Source organism: Epinephelus fuscoguttatus, linkage group LG9, assembly GCF_011397635.1.
Source record: "Epinephelus fuscoguttatus linkage group LG9, E.fuscoguttatus.final_Chr_v1".
Lineage (NCBI taxonomy): Eukaryota > Metazoa > Chordata > Actinopteri > Perciformes > Serranidae > Epinephelus > Epinephelus fuscoguttatus.
The window spans coordinates 29,666,591-29,685,950 of record NC_064760.1 but is presented as its reverse complement, the minus strand read 5'-3'; the positions used below and the strand labels follow the sequence as shown (position 1 = coordinate 29,685,950).

The window sequence follows — 19,360 nt, the reverse complement described above, 5'->3', positions numbered from 1 at the left end:
GTCATGCCACTCAGGGGCGGAGCCAGACGTTGTAAACAATGGAGGCTGGAGCCCCAGAAGCTACCCACTGCTCCACCTCTGATGCCACTTTTTACTTTTACTCCACCACATTTCAGTGGGACATATTGTGCATTTTCTCCCACTACAATTATTTGAAAACTTAAGTTATTAGTTACTTCACAAATTAAGATTTTCTTTTGCACACAAGTGCAGCTGCTATGATTAGTTGATTGATTGACTGACAGAAAATTAATTAGAAACTATTTTGATAATCATTTAAGTATTTTTTGTGCAAAAAATGTTCCTGGTTGATGCTTTTCTTTTTAATTATTTTGATTTATTATTTAATTATCTGCTTTGAGTACTTTTAACAGTTCCAGAGAGCATTACTTGGGCCTACTTTTGCTTCAATCACATTTTCAATACCTCGTCCACCACAGTACAGGTCTTGCATTACATAAAATGTGGGTGTTTCTCTTTGGTGCTCCTGTTTTTGTTTTGTTTATATGGTGCACCTTCATGCCTCACCGCTAGATGGCGTTGCCCCCCTTCACATCTTGAAGTGTGTCAGTTCAGTCACCGGGGGGACAGTCAGGCACATGTTTCCCTGCCTCTCATGTTTCCTCTCACTCTGTTCAAACCTCCGAGAGGGAAAAGAGACGGTCCCAGCACTCTGCGCTCCTCTACGTCTCCGCACATTGCCAGCGGGCTGATCACTGTCTGCTGCTCCGCACCAACTCCTGGAAAATATCCTGCGGAGCCACGTAAACGCCGCTTGTTTCATTATATAAGCAGGGAGAGAGAAAACTGCAGCAGAGTACCCAGTGCTGGTCCGAGAGATGTCCTGCGTGCAGAATATGGTGAGCGCCAGTTTTTCTAATCTTTCCATGATCCGCTCCCTCCTGCACATGCAGCGCTGCAGCCTGGATCTGTGTCAGTGTTTGTGCATTGGTTTGTTGTGCTCCATGATGATGCCATATTCAAAACTTTGTGCAGACCAGACCTGTGTAAATAAATCTAAAGATATGCTGCTTGAATGTGTAGATTAAAGCCTGTAAAGTAATGACACAGTGCTGCTCTCAACTGGATCAGAGTTTTAGTCCCTAAATCAGGGTTAATCCTTGCAATTTGTTTTCACTGTTGACCTGGCAACTGGCAGAGTATGTGTGTGTGTATGTGTGTGAGAGAGAGAAGAAGGAGACTGATGGATGAACAATGATTTTTTTTTTGCCATTTATTTCCTGTCACTTTGCAGCTATGGTGGTCTCTCTGCAGTGTGTTCAATAGTGTTTGGCCTGCACGGCTGTAAATGTTTGGGTTGAAGCTCTCACTCCAGGGTCTCTTTTGATGCGCAGGAGTTTGGGGACAAAAGCTGTTTCTGTGTGTGAGAGAGCCTGAGTGTGTGTGGGAGTGTGTGTGTGTGTGTGGGTGGAGGGGGAGACACCGGCCCAGTCTTGGGGACTTCCAGACTGTTGTCGTGGAGACCAGAGGCCACAGGTGACCTCTGACCTGAGGACTCATGGAGCGTTGCAGGGAGAGTCCTTTGAGTGTGGTGGTTGTGGGTGCGTGCTGACGTAAGTGAAGGAGCCGCACTGACAAAAGAGAGACAATAGATGTGTTGGGAGTCTGTGTGGTAACCATTCCTGTAATTTAGGAATGAATTATATGAGAAGTCAAAGAGGTGATAGTGGGGTGATATACTGCTGTCTCTGCTGGTGTGAATGTGTGTGACTGATCCCTGCATGGCAGTCACTGAGACAGCTTAAGTATTGTTTAGGGTAAAAGTCACTGCACAAAAATGCATTTGTCCATCTCTTCTCGCCCACTTCTTCATGACACAGAGGTGACTGAGAGATGGGATTTTGCAATCAGCTCTCCCTTATCATCAACTGCGAAAACAAACCAAAAACAAATCAAATAGTGCAGTGTTAGCAAGAGTTTTGTGAGATCAGGACTGACTGTGAAATTACAGTTTGAAGAGTCAGTTCACACAAACCACACACTCACAAAGTGTCTAGAACTTCTGCCCCTAACCTAAATAAAATAGAGATGAATGGAATTTCATGTGTGCCGCTAATGAAACTGACAACTGAACCAACAACAGAGACTACCTGCACAGCTGGATCCCACTTGTGTTGTAATCTGGTCCCACGCCCAGGGCATCAGAAACTGCTGCTTGGGCTTTGGCCCTTGGTATCAGACACGGATGCACAATACACCCTTTAGCATCTGAATGAGACGCACAAGGCTTTCAAAATTCTCTGATATACACCCATTTGTGTTACTATTAAACAGTCAGAGAAACAGAAGACGCATAAAGAGTAAGTAAGTCCACTTAACGTGAGTGGGACAGGAGGATTATGGGTCCAGTAAGCACCGGACTTTGACTCAGGAGACTGGTGTTTGTGTCGCATTTAAAACTAAGTCAGTCTTGGGTTATTTTGTCACGTGAGTTGTCAGTCATGTGAGTCAGCCACAGTCTTTTTCTAACCCTAACCAAGTTGTTTTGTTGTCTGAACAAACCGCAGAACCCCTCTGTGGTAACATAAAAAGCAAAAGGCTGTGACAGCTTCTGATCAAGCATCAAAATATGACGAATAGGGATGAGATCACATCGAGTGTTATGTGACAAATTGTGGCTGTTTATGTGATTTGGGTGAACTGGCCCTTTATAGGTTGCATTTAAATGAAGCAAATCACCTGTAGAAGCAGTTTTGGCATCTACCTGATTAGCTGATTACTACATCAGTGGATCTACAGAAAACTACTTGTGTATCATTTTGATGATAAATTTATAGTTTAGGTAATTTATCAAGCAAATACAGCCGCATCTGTGAGTTTACAATTGCTTGTTACTGTTTTGTGTCACTTAAGAATGAATACTTTTGAAGTTTTTGGCTGTCTGTCACTTTGAAATAAGCAATTTGAAGACATCGCTTTAATCTCTGACAACTTGTGATGTCATCATATTGGACAGTTTAGAGACATTAAGAGAACAATCAAAATAATTATTAATCTTTTTTAAAGAGGTGACACTAATTATGGCCACATTTGACATGGCAACATTCGGAGAAAAAAAAGTACTATGATGCCTGGTTTTATCAATATTGCAAAGCCCATCTGTTGGCTAAAAGCTTATTGGGAGATTTTTGACAAGAGCCTATTAACACAGTCTGTGTCTTTGCTGCTCTTCTCTCAGCAGAATCAGCCAGACAGCTGATGTGATGTCTTCGTTCAGCTGTTTGAGCTCTCAGGGGGTTGACACTCCCCTGTGTGTGTGTGTGTGTGTGTGTGTGTGTGTGTGTGTGTGTGTGTGTGTGCGTGTGCATACATGTGTCTTCTTAAAGCACTGGCAGCTGATGAAACACTAATGCTGCTGATCGGTCAGATGTCTGCTGACCATTTGCTTCTTGTTGCCCAACCTATAGAGAGGAGGATACAAACTCCTCGTCATCAAGCACATTACATGTGAATAATACCACGCCTCTGTATTTGTCCTGATGTAACGCTTAAATGAAGGTGCAACTAAATACTTGTCTTGTCCATCAGGACCTAATAAATCCAACATTACCACTGTAAACTACAGCACTATTAGACTTTACGTCTCTTTTTCTATTAGGCCTAGCATGTAAGTGCACAGCAGGTCAGTCATGCATACAACAGTGGAACAGATGGCGTGGCGGGGAGAGTGCAGTCATAATGGCAATGTGTTGGTGGACAGAGATTTTCCCTCAGGCCAGTCAGCTAATCAAACACTAATCAGCCCGTCTTCCACTCACTGTGTTCGGTCTGTCTCCCCTCCTTGGCTCTGCTTCCTCACATTCTCCTCCCCTATTCTCCCCATTTTCTCACTGTTTGCGCCTAATCTTGGGCTTATCCTGTTAGGCTTTTCACTCCCTCCTGTCTGCACTCATCTCATAGACTCTTTATAGACAAGGGCATGCCTGATCGCTCTGAGGAGAAAGTGTCGTGCTCTTACACTTAGAGCTTTCACTCCTCGGTCATCCCTCTGCCCGTGGCTGGCTTGATCCGCTCTCTGGGCCGTCTGTCGCTGCGATTAAAGCCAGGCCGGGTTAAGAAAATCACTGTGGGGCTTGGCCAGGCGTGCAGGGCTGCCTACCTAGATTCTGCCGCTGTTGGATATAAGGCTGTTAAGCTCAAAGCGATCACTGTAAATGGTAACAGTATGCTCAACACTGATGTCAGGAGAATCAAAGGCAAGTGTCTGTCTGTGTAAGTAACTGCCAGAAATCATAGCCACTTCCTATGCAATTCTGCACTAGATGATTAGTTGTTTAACCACATTCACTAACCAGTCCACACAGTCTTGTGTGACCTTCAGTAAAACATTCATTTATTTTAAATACCATAAATTGTTGGGTCAAGTGGGCCTCACAGGCTTGAACTGAGTTATTTTTGAAGTGCCAAGACAGAGAACACACCCAAGTTAATCATTACCTCCAAGTGACAGGTGCTTCCTTATAGCTGAAGATTGATCATTAAAAAGTATGTTGCCATTCCTGATATGAAGGAAGGAAAACAAAGATATAATAAAGTCACAACTTACTAAATAAATCAACATCAACAACAATATCAGCAGTTGCTCAGTTGACTTTGTGAATGGAGTTGCTTGTAGTGATGAACTCACAGAGAATTTATCTCCCAGCTCTGCAGTTCTCTTCAGCTCTTCAGAGCTTTTTAGCATCTTTCATACAGTCGGCAGTTTTACAGCTTTGATTTTGGCAACCAAATGCTCTAAAGTCCACTAGGCCAGGGCGATATCTTTTTTTTTAAATAATAATAATAATAATAATAATAATAATAATCTGCCTTTGTGGATTGAAGAAGTAATCTCAAGTTAAAGTTATATGTCAAACAAAGACAGAGGTATTTCCCTTTTTTTTGTCCACCAGTCCTGTAATGTTATCCCCACCACTTGCAGTCATTATCTTTCTCAGCTTAGCTGCCTCCTCCATTAGTAGAGACCTGGGCCCTATTCCCCCATGTGTATGTGTGCATATGATTTATAGGTACAACTCGTTTTAAAATTGGTTCAGTATTGAGGGAGGCGGATGCAGCCGGGAGCCGCGAAATGAGCTAAAACGGTAACGGGGGCAAATGCGCATTAACAGTGCTTTTTTTCGCCACTGACTGGTTCAGATCACCAGTGCTATCTCTGTAAATACCATACTAAGTGTTTCCCTTACCTCTGGGCTGTGACGTCATCTTGCGAGAGCTTTGCTCCACTGTGTCTGTAGCTCTCTCTACTCGTGGGACAGCCGTTTTCTTGAGGAAGAGGTGTTTCGGGGTTGGATGTCTTCTCTTCTCTTCTAGACCCGATGGTCTGCAAGGCGCAGTGTCTGGACAGGAGTGTTAGCATCCATTTGTAGCACAACTAGCCACAACTTCAGCATCTCGCCGTCCGACAGAGGCAGCCTATGAAAGCTGTACGGAGTGTTGCGTGACATCCTGTTCTTGCAATTTGGATAAGCACAAACACGAACCATTGTTTTCAATCGATGCAGTAAAACTCTCAACTGTACTCCGGGACAACCAGCGCCACTCTGAGCGGCGCTCAGCATGGCTCCTCTGTTTTCTTCCGGCAACAAGCAAAGCTCGACGAGATGACGTCACAGCCCAGAGCAAGTGAAGGGTAAGGGAAACACTTAGTATGCTATTTACAGAGATAACACTGGCGATCTGAACCGGTCAGTGGCAAAAAAAAGCACTTTTAATGCGCAAACTTACACAGGACGCATTTGCCCCCATATCTACCTCGTGGCTGGCGGCTGCATCCGTCTCCCTCAATACTGAACCAATTTTAAAACGAGTTGTACCTATGAATCATACGCACACATACACATGGGGAAATAGGGCCCAGGTTGAAAAATACCGAAGTTATCTTTTAATAGGAAGGGGAGCATCTGTATTTTTGACCATATTGAAAATCATACCTTCGGAATTTCTGAAACGCTGATATACCATAATACCTTCATACCACCCAAGCCTAAAGTCCACTGTACACTACCCTCAGGGGTTAGAGAAGCCCATACCAGGGCCAAAAGGAAAGTGGATATTGAACTCTTTACCGACATGTTTCCCACAACAACTTTATAAGATGATGATATAGTAATACAGTATTTGTGTTTACAGCTTGTTCTGTTGCCTCAGAAGTTGCCAAAAAAAATCTATTGACACTCGAGCACAAAGTTGGAGATGTATTTTTGAAACCTGTAGGTCAAATGTAGAGATTGGCAAGCTCTATGTGTGTCACTGACTTAAGAAGAAGTAGGTAAGGCATGTTAAGGCAGGGAAATCAAGCCTACTGAAGGACTAGCATCACAAAATAATAGCTGGAATGCAAACATTACAGATATATGACAGCTTGCAAGCAGAGGTGGGAGTTTCTTCTGGCATCAAACTGGGATGTCGGATGCAGATACAAGTGCATTTCCTCTGCTTCCCTCGTCCAATCCAAATAGGTCAGAGCTCTCTCTCCATACACTTTAAATATAAAGCCTCTGCGTTCTGTAACCATCATACCTGCTGTCCAGTAAATAATTAGGCGACCATTGTGATTGTGTAGCAGTTAATTTCTATATTCTTTTTGAGATGATGCTTAAACGTAGTCAGAAAACAGAAGCAACTTCTGAAAACTTTTCACAAGGTAACAGATTGATGATATAAGTGTATGTGTGAGTATGCATGGGTGGATTTGGCATAATGAAGAGGTAGCTTGGTGGCCCACATGCTTATTCCTATCAATCAAAATCTCTTCCGCTGCCAGATCAACCTGGCATATATTTCATATTTCATCATAGCAAAGTCTACTGTGTTCAGTATTTTCTGAACGTGGTTGGTTGGTTTACCCTCCACCTGACTGCTGAACAATAGTTTTGTCGTCATGGGACAAGCGGGACCCGGTGACCTTCAGAGGGGAGAGGTCTGAGAGTGTAAGAGGGTGGACAGACCCCATGCTGTGACCTTTGTCTCTAAATGTCACCGACTCAGAGGGCACTCGGAAACAGTCGCTAACTCTGACAGCATCTCATCCTGGGACTATTGTCTTGTTAACGAATGTTGCCTTTTCCCCCGCGAGGCAGCCCAGCCTTATCGTTTCCTCGTGTTTTTATTGATCAGGTTTATCTCCCAGTGAGGAGTGCCCGCACTCACCTGCCTTCCATAGTTATCAGCAGCGATGGTTAGCCTGTGTGTGTGCGTGTGCATGCAGAGTACTTGGCCCTTGTCTCTTTTATTTAGTCTGAAGAGTTGTAGCGTTGCGGAACAAAAGGCCACGAGTCGAAGCCCTCCTCTGCGAGTGGGCATTGTTGTTTATTTATATCTGCGTGTGTGAGTAGCAGCCGTTGAGGCAGCCGCAGCTCTGTTCTCTTCAACAGCATTTCAGTTTGCTGTCACATCCTGTTCTTTTACATGAAATCAATACGATGGATTTAAAGGTTACATTTACTTTCTTTGACCTGCGCATTTGTCGCTCAGGTCACACAGATAATACAGCTGTTAAGACTCCGTGGCATTGTACATTGTACCTGTTTCTGTAATGGGAATATGCTATAAAAATACATCAAAGTATTATGATGTTTCAGGGCAGTGTGATTGAGTCTATATCTTCATATAAATTTCAAGAATTCTTCATTGATGATTCGCTCTCTTTTAAGCCTCACATTCAGCGCCCTGTAAAGAAGTTGAACCTGAGGCTAGGCTATTATTTCAGAAATAATATGTGAAAAAGGACTTGTTGCTGCTACTTTAATGCCAGTGATTGACCATGGTGATGTTTTATATGCATTCATCTTCTCAATGCATTCACTTCTTAGATACTGTATACATGGAGCATTCCTTGAGGTTTGTTACAAATCTCAAGGTCCTCACTCACCGTTACTCTCTCTGTATGCTAGGGTTGTCTCATCTGCATTGCCCATCAGTAGTCTTTATCACCACTGGCATGTCCTTATTGATAAGGCACTAACCTTGTTTCCTTTCTTATCTATGTAATGCCATCCATCTGAAAAAAGACTTCAACCTACAATCTCTGCTCATTACATGTTCACAAGACCTACTTTTGCTGTCTGGTCTTGAAATGGGCAATTTTAGGTTTGCTGCCCCTGCAGCTTGGTATCTGCTCCAGACTGATTTGGGTCTCTTGAAGTGTTTTAAAAGAAGATTAAAGGAGCTGGAAGAAAGTGTATCAGGTCATAGATGCATTCACTAAATATCTGCCTCTATGTGATCCAGGATATGTTGACCTGATTTCTCCATATGCTGCATTTCTGAATTTTTTTACTGTTTCCAACTGTTACCTGTTGTTTCTCACCAACTTTGTTCAGTGTGCTGTTGCCTGTCTTGACCAGGACACTTTGGTAAAGGACATTTTAAATGTCAGTGAGGCTTTTCCTGGTTAAAATACACTTACAATTTCTTGCTGAGAGTTGGATGAGAAGATTGATTTATCACTTGTATTTGTTCAGTTGCAGCCGGTTAGTCTAGCCGAGCACAAAGTCTGGAAACAGGGTGAAACAGCAAGCCTGGCTTTGTCCAAAGGTAAGAAAGTCTGCCTTGTTGTTTCCAACTTTGGTTTCGTAATGAATTAAACAAACATGTCACTTAGCGAGCTTCATTTGTAAACATTGCAAACGCAAAACAAGACCTGAAAGAGGCAAACACCACTTCCCACGAGTTGTTATGTATAAAAAACAGACTTGGTGGAAGAAACTTTAACCCGCTTACGAACATTTTGGAGATGGGAAATTTGTGACTCGTATGGTGAGGTGAAAGCCTGATTGTAGAATATTTTTAGCAAACACCATTTTTGGCTTTTGTTCATACGTACATTTTTAGCGTGGATCCTATGCATTGTTTTACAAATTAGACCTTAGGGTCCAACTAGGACTGAACTAGACAGTCAGTTTGCCCCTGTTTCCAGTCTTTGTGCTAAGCTAAGCTAAACATATGCTTGGTCTGGCTTTAGATTTACCGTACAGGCTCGAGAGAGTCATCAATGTTTTTACCTAACTCTCAGCAAGAAAACAAATGAGCACAGTTCCCAAAATGTCCAACTTTTTCTTTAAGAATGGAACTCCTCTCAAATTATTCATTTTTGTTTATTTTATGTGAAATCCGTCTCTGTGAAATAAGACAGTCCTTCCAGCTGCTTCTCTTAAATCCTTACTGACAGAATTTTTAAAATGTCTGACCCAGAATAATGTTATTTCAAAGGAGCCAGACATCCAGTGAGCCTCCCATAGCTGCTTCCTGTAATGTTATTGTCCAGAGGAGCTTACGCAGAGGAAATGAGTCTAGCTCAAGTTGTTGTCTTGTCTAGTTGACTGGTCAGACAGGTACAGTATCTGTAAGCAGGCCCTGACTCGTCACTCTCTGTGATCTCTGCCTTGCATTTCCATCTGTGGATCTCCACATTCATATTCTGTCTTTGCTCCATCCTGCTGCCGCCACGTTTCCATTCATTCACACACACACACACACACACACACACACACACACACACATGCACCATCTTCACCACTCCTCCAGGTTCCCAGAGCTTTCTTGTTGGTGCTGCTCTGTCGGCCAGCTGAGACACTTACAACTGAGAATCTGTGGAATCTGAGACTGGATATGCCTGTGGGGCCCAGAGGTAATGACAGGGGTACGGTGGCACCTGCTCAAGTGTTAGACTGGGCTGCCTCGCTTTGATGGGGTTATCCCTTCCTTTCATATTTCAGCTGATTTTCTTTAAATTGCACTTGGCAGGCTAAAGGGTCCCGCAAACATCTCATTCTTGCTCTGGAATGCCTTTTAATAGCCTGCCAATCGCTACATTGTGCATCTCTGGTTGGCGAGGTGCTTTATTAGCTGGGATTCCTGTATGCCCACCTATTGGTGCCAGCTTTAAGAGGTTCAGATACCTCCTTCACTCCCCTCAGCTCTGCGGCCTGCATCACATGGTGAAGAAAGAAGAGAGGAGTGGCTCTCTCCTGGTTAAGGAGCGGAGAACAATGTCCTCTTTTTTCCTCCCACTAAGATGCGAGCGTCTCCAGTTTGAGTTATGTAACTTGATACGACGCAGAACCCGTCCAGTAACCCGGCCTCAGGAAAGGGGACTTACACTCAGACTATTGTCCAGACGGTCCACGCTGAGACAACCCCCACATGCTGTCATTTTCCACTCCTTCCTCTTTTGCGCTCTTATTTTTTCCGACCCTCATCCCTCTTTCTTTGTGTTCCTGCTGTCTGTCTTTTAACCCAAGGCTGATCTCTCATTATTGTCTTATTATCCGTGAGCAAACATTGTATTGTTGGCATTTGTCCGGTGAAGCTGGCTCTCATATGTCAACGCATGGCCTGGATTGACCGCCTCGAAGCTGGTTCACATGCGGGGCTTTTGTTTGTGAAACCGGGAGAACAAGTCAAACCATACTGGCCTCTGAGAGGGCTCAAAGAGCACAAAGAGATGAGCAGGTGAGGAGGGGAAAGGAGAGGGTGTAGGGTGAACAGGAAAGTACCGAAACAGACTTACAGCTTCTGCAGAGGTTGAATTAGTGATTTGTCCCAGTTTACTATATAAAACATACGGGTAAATTTCCAGTGATGCTTCTGTTTGTATTCAAACAATTATTATGCACAATTTAAGATCAGCTTAGTCCTCAGTGCAAAGTCATCCTGTGGTGGGCTGCAGGTCAGTGGTTAGGACCAAGCAGCTCCCTCCCATCCACACCTCCCAACAGCCATCAGAATCTGAGAAACAGGAAGTCATGTGGCGTGATAATCAGTAGCGCGCGCATGAGACAGACAGAGAGGAAAACAGAGTGAGCATGGGATCAGGAACAGAGAAGTGAAGTATCAGGTGGACAACACACGCAGGTAAATAAATGACTTTTTTCCTTTTTGGTACCTTTTCATTTTATCTCTATTATCTGGGTTTTTATTTGCTTTGAAAAGTCAGTCTTAACGATACTGAAAGTACCTAAAGTCCACAGTCCACTGGCTTCAGATCAAAGCAAGAACTTGCCTAACCTGTATGTGTATATTTTATTCATTCCTGAGAACGCTGCTGGGAAAGTTTTCCTTATTTACATGCCAGCAAGCTCAAAATGCTCTGAACTCAACTGTGATTTACAGCTGCATTGTCAGAAGAACAGCTTAAGCTGTGAAGAGGAGGGGAAAGCAGCCTGATTGTTAATTACTCATCCCATGAGGCATGCTTGTTTGCAGCGGAGTTGAATTGGAATTAACTAACTTTTTAACAAAATCTTTCCTCGAGGGCGAATGACGTCACACTGAGCAGCAGCCTCCCAATTCACTTCCAGCACAGAATTAATATGCTAATTAACTGTTAATTATTGAAAGTCCCAAAATGGAGCCACATGGTGCTTTCCGAACAATATATAGGATTATCTGCTCTGCTGAGCTGTGCGTCTTGATTTCCTCAATAAACCCTCTTTCCATTACGTTCTTCTTCTGTTTGTTTTTTCTTGATGATTGTCGGTCTGATGGTCTATTTGTGTCCCTGGAATTCCCCCTGAGGACTGTTCATGGCTCAATGTTGTACCCAAGCTGTGTAACAAGATTTCATTGGATTGACTTGTGTTATTATTGAATTGTATAGCTTGAGGCAAAGTGTCACAGCTGCACAAGGTGAAATCCCCCTCGTGTTGACGTTTCACTGTTGTTTCTTGTTGCTTTGCTGTCATTGTTAACAGTGAGGCTGTGACCCGAGTCGGTTGAACAAGCTGATTTTCAGTAGTTCCCACTGTGCTGCTCCTCAGCACCAACAAACAAACACTCGCTTTATTTACAGAGAAACTCAACAGGAGGAAAAAGTGCTGATCCTCTGACTCTGCATCAGCGTGCGTCAGCATCAGTGTTTACTACCTGACACGCACCCTGCTCTGCTCCTCTCCCGGTCTTACAGTGCAGATGAGATCAAAGAAAAAGTTTGCTGTGATGTGATCAGGAAAGCTTTTTATCTATACCTTCATTTAGGCTTAAACTGGAACATCATCAACATTTAAAGCAGTCATACTGCGGGTCAATCCATATCCGTGTATTCCTCTGAATCCTAATCAATTTTCAGCTGCAGTCCACACATTTCACTTTGTGTTTGTGTTTGTGCTGAGTGTGTGGTCTAACACTGAGGGTGTGTGGATGGATGCATGCACGTTCATTGCAACTGTTAAGTGGAATTGGTTCAGGTGTGGGTCGATGTGGGAACCACTCGATTTCTATCTCTGTAATCACAGAACGATGACTCCTACATGAACCGCTCCAGGAAACAAAGAAGGCACAGAGAGAAAAGAGAACGTCACGTCCCCCTCTGTCCTCGCTCTAATGAATTTAATAAGACGCTAGCTCTCATGCTTTTGTCTTTATCAGCTCAATTTAACACTGTGCGGCTCCCCCGCTCTGATTATGTGGTAGAATTATCAGTCATTAAATGTCTGATATTACCAAACTTAGCTCTCGTGGGAACCAAGGTGCTTTGATAATAGACACTGTTGTTTAGTTTTTTTGTTTGAAATAACCCACAACACTTCAGAGCCTGCAGCAGAGAAAAAGGCCTCTGTCCACATCACCCATATCAGTGCTGCATGGGCAATGTGAAGGCACATTAATAATTACCGAGTGAGAAATGTAGGGAATGTGTTTCCTCACATCGCTCTCTCCCTGTACATTCTTCAGTCTGAACTTGTGGTCTGTGTTAAACACACTCTGCTGATAGCAGCAGTTGGCAAACACTGTACAGGCTTAGCTTGCTGACAAGGGGAACAGAAACCAAACACACAACTTGTACTGGATTCAGGATAAGGTGAAATAAATTACATGCCACTTTGTTTGCTTTCTCACAAATTCCGATGGTGTTAGGTGAGGAAATATTTCTGTATGGTGTCATTTTTACAGTTGTTGACCTCCTCGATTACATCAGGTTAAAACTTGAAATCTGTGTGTTCATCCAGTGTGATATCTCAAATATTGCAGATGGCATCAGGCATTTACATAATATAGAACAAAAATCTGGAAGGATTATTATCTCAGCGCTGTAGTATTCTCAAAACAAGGAAACATGTTGGTTTTTAATTATAGCACTCTCGTCATGCCAAACACTGTACTTTATATATTAAAACCTGAATGTAGTGCCAAAATCATAAGATACCAAAACACAACAGCTGACAACCATTTAACACAAGAAGCAGTCAGCAAGAAGTATTGTAAAGGCATGTCTCAGCACCACCAGTCTCCCATGAAATCTGATAAGCACAGCATGCGAACTGCACAGTCATACGTGATACAGCAGGAAGGCAGGCGAGAGGGTCGGTCTTGACATTTTCTCCAAAGAATATACAATAGTTGGCGTGATGTGAAGGTCGACTCCATTGTATGAGCTTAGATCTGGCGATTTTCTGCACTCTTGCAACAACATTAACAAATGTCACATAGATGATTGGGCAAGTGTACTTGGGTGTGGAAAGCTGAGCACTAGGGGTAGCAGTCGTACTCAGGCACTGTGCAAATCAATCATACCTAACATGAAAACACCCTCAGACTAACTGCAGTGTAACAATACCATTTCTTTATTGTCATGTTTCCTACACAGATCATCGACTGGTGATGATGCTGACTTGTTGGTTGGGATCTGTTAGCTATAGAATCAGAATGACATCATGTATGCAGCCATTAAGCATGATGGGTTCTTTGTCATTTGCTGATAACACAAGTCATGGAGCTAGCATTAGGTCAAGAAGTTAGCCAGCTAGAGCTGATCGAATCTGCTAGCGACAGTTCGAGCTACGTTGCCTCAGCCGTATGCTCCCTCAGCATCGGATCCTGCCCTTTAGGGGTTAGGGTTGCCCATGTTAATATCTGTCATTTGAGATATCACGCTAACAATATCAATAACAGACAGACAGACAAACAAATAAACAGACAGGGGTGAAAACAGTACCTCATTGGGGAGGCACTATTGTAATCGTAACTTAAGTAGGCGTGCTGTGCGAGAATACAAACATTGACAGGTGTACCAACAATGACTAAGGTAAGGTAGCTAACAGGCAATTGTTTGATTCGTTCGGAGATTATCTCCTACAGTTCAACCCTTAGATTACTAATGCAGGACTCATTATTTCTTGCGACGGTGGAACAGATGGATAGTGTGAGACATGCAGTTGCTGCTGGATACATGTAAAATTAGAAATTCTATTTCAGTGAAGGAAAAGATGGTATGAAAATTAAAATGATATTTGCCTGTATCAGATTACCTTTTATATCAGATGTTTTGTTTGCGCCTTGTTTTTACCACTCAGGGTGACTGGTAGATTAGTGTGTATGTGTGTGTGTTGGATGAGTGAAGGGCAAGTGGATGTCACTTAAAACAACACTGAGGTCAAGTACTTATCCTTATGCTGCGAGTACTAATCTCTCTTTATCACACACACATACACACATCCATAGAGGTTGAACTTGTAGCCTCACTGAGGGATCAAAGCAGGCATTCATCTAAACAAAGTCAGGGATTATGCAATCAATCCTTTTTCACACCACAAATTGAAGACTCTTTGATATTTTTAACAATACAGTCTCTTTGCGCCGCTGGAAGAGAAGCAGAAACAGGGTTGTTGTTGAAGAAAATGTCCCTATAAATAACACTAATAACACATTTAGAGGTAAGAGGTGGCCATGTGAACACACTCCCTCGGGTGCCCTATTCTCACGCTGAAGCAGCCTTATGTAACATCAGTCAGATTCAGATCAATAAGGTTCCATGAAACACCAGTCCAACCAGTCACCCCAGATAACCCTGACATTGCTACTGTAGTCAGGGCCAGTAATTGAGTTCTGTGCAGAAATACAATACTGTAATGTCAGCAGAGGCAGTAAAGGCTGAGGTGCACTGTGCAGACCGCCATCAATAGGCAAACAGATGCAAAGTGAGGAAACCCATCTCAGGAAGTCTTGACAGATGATTTTGTTGAGTGAGTCCAGGTCAAAGCATGCCAGTCATGATCAAGACTGTTAGTCTTCCAAACAGTTGTAGAGCTCATAAAAATGGTGTAACTACAGATCCTCTAATGCTCTGTTCACACGAGACCAGTATTACCAGGGGTGATTTAGAAATTACCTCCCCACGTCTGTGCTTGATGCAGCACATTCACAGGAGATAAGTGCAGTCTGTATTTTACTTTAATTCACTGACATTATCTCCCGGATATGATGCACATAGTCATTTGTAACTCCACTCTACACTACACAGGAACACTACACAGCACCATGAGCTGTGATGTGCAGTCACCTCCTTTCTTCTTTATCAAAAAAATGTTGGTTACACAAACAATGGATTTTGCCACATTGTCACATGTCGTCCATCTGATCATCTTTCTTCATGCTGTGTAGCGAGATGAGCCTTTTGCATTCTGCACCCAAAATGCTGTCAAAACTTGATGTATCATTGCCAATGCAGCCTCCATCATTCTCGTCTGGGAAAAAGGCAGAAAAGAGGTGCGGAGAAAACAAAAGACCTAAATACGCCCGCAAATCACCAAGAGACCGATTTAAACTGGACTAATATTATCACATGACCTCTGTGTTTGGCAGAATATTGTGGGTAAATTGCGGTAGAATTATAGTTTAATGAATTGCAGTCATCATGGTGGATTCTCATCGGATTAAGATCACAGATGCAGTGGCGTTCCCAAGAGGGGGGCTGGGGGGCCATGGTCTCCCTGATATAGGGAGAAGGGTTTTTTGGGGAGTTTTTCCATATCCGCTGTGAGTGTCCTAAGGACAGAGGGATGTCTGTAAAGCCCTCTAAGGCAAATTGTGATTTGTGATATTGGGCTTTAAAAATAAAATTGATTGATTGATACAACTCCTGGCCTACCCCTATGCCCCAATGGCAAAAAAAAATTGTGGCTGATATTACTGTCTGTCAGAGGCTGTGGCGCAACCATTTCTTAAGCTAGTGTGAAGATAGTGGTATCTTGTGAAACTAGACAACATAAGGCATCCATTGATACCATATCTGCATGGCTTTTCCGGGACGGGGGCTGAAAAACATGCCAAAGTTAGGTTAAATTGTAGCGAGGGAACAACTGGCTTGATCATTTTTAAAGTGGTCCTTTGAACTTTCACGTCAAGATATCTAAAGAAAAATGGGTTCTTTGGGTAAGGCAAGGCAATTTTATTTATATAGCACCATTCCTACACAAGGCAATTCAATGTGCTTTACAAGAGAAATACGTTAAGATAAAACATTAAAGGAACAACAGATTATTAAAAACAAAAGCTGGGTACCCAAGTGTCTCCGCTAAACTTACAAGGGCTTGTTCCCAGTAAATGTTTTGTTCTGTACAATTAACGTAGGTGTTTTTGTGGAAAAGGACAACAAGCCTATTTTAAGAAAAATGAAATGCCTTACGTGTTTTGACCGGACACATTGAAACAGGATTGTTGTGAAGTGTACCAGTATTAATTGCTTTATATTGGATAATTAGTAATATTAACTTAAAAATAAGACACCAAAGTTGACACTCCTTCCTTAACACTCCATATTGACATAGTTTTATACTATGACAGCATAGTTAAATTCCTGAAATTCAGTTATGGCTTTTGGTTTTGGTGTGCCACCCCAAGATTTTCAGTGGCCCCATCTGATCAGTGAATGATCCCTGGGGTGCTGCTGCACAGACGACCTCCGCAATTATTATAAACAGGGGGTCACCAGGTAATACTCATCTAGTGTGTGAATAGGACCTACAGTAAGGCAGCGACTGTGTCCCAATTTGTCCCAAGTTTTGAGTTTCAAGGTTTTCCCCTCTGGGTCAGTAATTATGGAGGCTGCTGTGGAAATGATTAATGAGAGTTTGATAGCATTTAGTCTCATCTAGAGCCATTGGGAGAGGAAGGATGCTCAGATCCATTAAACAACTAACATGTTGTTTAATATACATAAGATAATGAGATGCATGACATGCACTAATCTTTCTGTTGATCCAATAGATCCATCCAAAGTTGAAATGAAGTGGAGACTGTTTATCCATTGAAAATGTGCCACATGAAACTCAAAAGTGGGCACATAGTGTTTAAAATGCCAGAACCATAAAAAATGATTCTCCTGGTATTGATTGATTACAAGTACTCATCATGTAGCAAATAGAAATTTACCAAAATATCAGCAACTGTCGGTATTGGCTGAGAAATGTTTAGAAAGCAATACATATCATGATGTTTGTTAGGTTGTGAAGAGAAACCTACATAGCTAGTGTCTGTAGAGTTAATACTAAGGCTTTATAGTTATATTATGTGAAGATCAGTAAAATATTCCTTTATATTCCTCATTAGTGCATCACACAGTGCCGGCAAATAGTAGGGCCAATATTTTATTCATGAGTTTAGAGTGTATACAGTGGTATGGGACGGTATACAAGCTGCTCCAGTGTTCCCTAAAATGTGTCACGTCTCGTCAGAACTCGTAGAATCAAACGTCTGCTCTTAACTGTCTGTGCGCTCAATAGCACCCTGTATCTACAGCCGTGACCAAATATGACCTGTTGACCTCCGTAAAGACTGGAGTGTTGCTCATCAATGGACACAGTGTGAGACTGAACACTGGGCCTTCAGCTTTAGCACCGCCATGTCTAACCGCAAGTGAATTATGCCCCGTGCTCCACAGAGAGACTGCTCATCATCTTGAGTGTCATGAAATATGAAGGTCGACCTTTCTATGCAAAGTTCTGTCTGCATCTCTCATTCAGAAAACAAGAATCGCCTCGAGAAAGTTTAGCTTGAGGCGCTTGCCCAGATTTCCATGTCTGTGTGTAGCTTGTCAGATTATAAAGATGTGATATATTATATGACACACAAGCGGCCTTCAGACGCACGGAACATTTCACGACCTTGCTTTTGAACATCTTGGCTCCTTTGAAAAGCCTCGGGGTCTGTGGAGAGGAACGAGGTCTGCCTGCCTGATTGTCTCCCATCCATAATGAATAACCTGCTAACAATTAGAGACTGCAGCTGAGCGCTCCTCTGCTGTCATGTCCCACAGACACAGACACTCTCACACTCACACATTACACGCTAGCATGTTACAGTCAATCAGAGAGGAGAGCGCTCCTTTCCTTCTCATGTAGGATGGTTCCTTCCTAGTCGGCCTCGGGCACAGCTCACCCTGACAGATTGAGACAGGGGAAACTTCACAGTATCAGATATAAGTCACACTTGATTTTACATCAGTTTAATTTTGTGCTCCCTGTGGTACAAATGTGTCATCCAGGATATCGTTATTATTTTCAGTAACTGAGCTCCTAGCCCTGTGATAGTCTGGTGACCTGTCCAGGGTGTACCCTGCCTCTCGCACAAGGACAGCTGAGATAGGCTCTAGCCCCCCGCAGCCCCTAACAGGATAAGAAGTTCCAGAAGAGAATGAATGAATGATGAGATCCTTGTTTTTATGTCCAACATGTTGAAGAACAAAAGCACTGACAGGCTTCTTTGGGGAAAGAGGAGTTTGGTTGTTTGATTTTGGCAACATAAGAAATCATTATGCCACAGTTCCCAAAGATCACCGGGCAGGTAATGGATGACAAGCCCTTTAACTTTTATTCACTAGTAGTAAAAGCAATTGCAATTGATATCAACAATTGCTTTTTGACTGGTAAGAATTTCAAGCCAACATATCCATAATGTAATTTTGACTAGCAGCAGTTCTATTTAAAGATATCCACAACTTATTTCTCATCAGTCAAAATTTTCCATATTGATATTAACAGTTCATTTTTTACTGGTGGAAGTGTTCATTGTAGCTATCTGTAACTCCAGCTTCCTACCACAGTCCAAAGACCAGTGTTGGGTGTTGCCGCCAAAAATTTTTCAGTAACGAGTAGTGTAAGGCACTACTGTCCCTAAATGCAGCAGTCACATTACAGTTACTAATCAAACACTTAAGTTGTTACTTGCGTTACATAAATTCATCATTAGGTCTTCCCCTTACTTAAGAGTTAGTGACAACGGGCTTCAGGCTGTTGCCAACGGGTCGTCCTCTGTGTCCGCACAACACCTGTCAGCAGCGAACACAGATGCGGGGACGAGCCAGAGGATGGGAGAGTTTCTGCCACGAACAAGCACAGAGATCCAGGGAGACATGGGAGCAGCTTCATGTGTTTACAGCAGATAGCAGGAGCGAGAACAGACGTCTCACTCCGCTACTCTGTGCTGCAACTCTGCTGACAACTCTGTTGTCCTACTAAATATTGATAACACGCTTAGTATTTTACAAATTCGAGTTTTTTTTTTTTTTATTTGATGAACCTGGCGCTGATATGCAAAAATGAACTAAATGACTGTGAGGCAG

General features: G+C 42.8%; 1 protein-coding gene across 2 annotated transcripts in view; it reads left to right on the top strand.

Annotated features, from left to right (window-relative positions):
- Positions 1-595: 595 nt before the first annotated feature.
- Positions 596-19,360, top strand: part of n4bp3 (NEDD4 binding protein 3) — a 33,579-nt gene continuing 14,814 nt past the window's right edge. The window contains exon 1 of one of the 2 annotated variants that reach the window (XM_049586655.1): positions 596-860. The gene's annotated coding sequence lies outside the window, so the exon portion shown is untranslated. Of the gene's footprint in view, positions 861-10,780; positions 10,879-19,360 lie in introns of those variants that run through there. The other variant, XM_049586656.1, reaches the window with a different exon arrangement.